This window comes from Prionailurus viverrinus, chromosome A1 (assembly GCF_022837055.1).
Source record: "Prionailurus viverrinus isolate Anna chromosome A1, UM_Priviv_1.0, whole genome shotgun sequence".
Classification (NCBI taxonomy): domain Eukaryota; kingdom Metazoa; phylum Chordata; class Mammalia; order Carnivora; family Felidae; genus Prionailurus; species Prionailurus viverrinus.
The window spans coordinates 91,729,164-91,731,416 of NC_062561.1; positions in this window are offsets into that span (position 1 = coordinate 91,729,164).

Sequence of the window (2,253 nt, forward strand, 5' to 3'; positions counted from 1 at the left end):
AGATTCCCCCAAATAGCACACCTTCTTCAAGACAGCTCTCTAGAGAAATCTGCACTGTATTTCCCTCATAAAAATACGAACCCTTCAACCAGCGCTTGGTGACAGATTTAGGTTTCTTCTAAGTCCGAGGGTTTTTTTGGGGGGGAGGGGGAGGCAGGGAGTCTTTTTTACATTAAACAATAACTTCCTTTGAACTGTCCATGTGAAAATAAAGAACCATAGTTTCGAAGAAATAATAATAAAGTAACTTGCTTACTATGGTTGAGAAACTGAAGATAAGCTTTGAAAATATCTTCTGTGAAGGGGATCACACTATAAAATGTGCTGATGCATCTTGAATGGAATAAAAGATGTGCTTTAGTTTTGACATGCAGTATATGGTCTCAGCTTTCTGCCAGTGGCAATGCTGCATTTTGTACATATTTTTGTTCTATGAAGTCAAGTTTGTTAACCATGCTGTTCAATTATTTTATATTATACTGACTTTTCATTCAATGACTTAAGAAAAAAAAACCAGAAAAATGGCTAAAAGCCCATCATCACAAAGACATATGGACACACCCTTAAACAGGACATAGCAATACCTCTTAAGCTCTACTCAGAGATGCTGGTTAGACTAGTTCAACAGTGAAGGACAAGGATATGTACAAAGGACTGAAATACATCCTTAAAATTTTGGTCTAAAAGGTAAGATGTTGAGATGCCTGGGTGGCTCAGTCAGTTGAGCATCCGACTCTTGATTTCAGCTCAGGTCATGATCCCAGGGTCATGGGATTGAGCCCCGCATCAGGCTCTGCACTGAGCATTGAGCCTGCTTAGGATTCTCTCTCTCTCTCTCTCTCTCTCTCTCTCTCTCACACACACACACACACACACACACTCTCTCCCCCTCTCCTTTGCTCTCTCTCTCTCTCTCTCTGTCTCAAAAAAAAAAAATAATAATAGCATTTAAAATAAATAAAAGTTTAGGTGTAAGGAAGGACTCTTTAAATCTTCATTAAAATAGAGAACTTTGAAAAGTTCATTGACATTCTTCCAAGCATTAAAATCAAGTTCTAATTTATCCTCTTGAGTGAAGTGAAAGAAAATAAGATTTTGAGATAAGAAATTGCGTTAGAAAAATATAAATTTTATTGACTGGGTCAATCCATATTTTTAAAAGTCATATTAGTATCAAGCTATAATAATTTCAAGTACTGGTTCATAGATCATAGACCATCATTTCTTGACCTTTTGGCTAAGATCAAGTGTAAAGACCATAGATAGACCAATGGGACAGAGTGGTCAGAAAAAGACCAAACTATGTGTGAAATGTGGTAAAAGATAAAGCTAGCATCTTAAAGCAGCAGGGGGAAAGATGGCTTAGTTAATAAATGGTGTTGTGACATTTGGATAGCCATCTGGAAAAAATTAAATTGTCCCTGTGATCTCACATAGGGAGAAAACCTATATACGTCCATTTTTAAAAACCAACAAACCTATAATTAGGGCTACAGTGGCTCTTAAGTGTATGAGAAGAGGCCCAATCTGCTTCATAGTAAGAAAACTGTGCTCTTAGTTATAAAGATGAGTAAATGCCAGGAGCACGGTGACCACAGTCAATACTGTTTTGTATAGTTGGAACTTCCTATGAGGGTAGAGCATTAATATTCTCACCATAACATCAGCAGCAAAATGGTGATTATGTGAGGTGAAAGTAACGAACCTTATTGTGGTAATGATGTTGCAATGCATACATGTATCAAATGGCACAGCTGTGCATGCAGTGCCTGGGTGGCTCAGTTGGTTAAGCTTCTGACTTCAGCTCAGGTCATGATCTTGAGATTCATGAGTTTGAGCCCTGCATCAGGCTCTGTGCTGACAGCTCAGACCTGGAGACAGCTTCTGTGTTTCCCTCTCTCTCACTGTCCCCTGCTCACACTGTCTCTCAAAATGAATAAATGTTAAAAAAAATTTTTTAAAACTTGTACACCCATGCAGTTATATGTCAGTGATATCTCAATAAAACTGGGCAGGGTGGGGGGGAACCACTCAGGCACTTTTTTTTGAATGTTTATTTTTGAAAGAGGATCCAAAGCAGGCTCTGTGCTGACAGCAGTGCGCCTGATGTCCACAAACCACGAGATTGGTCTGAGCTGAAGTGGGATGCTCATCCAACTGAGCCACTCAGATGCCCCTCAGACACTTTTTCAAAATCAGACTGAGCAAAGATCAAATAGCTAATATTCTGTGCTGGCCAGGTGTGGGGTACAG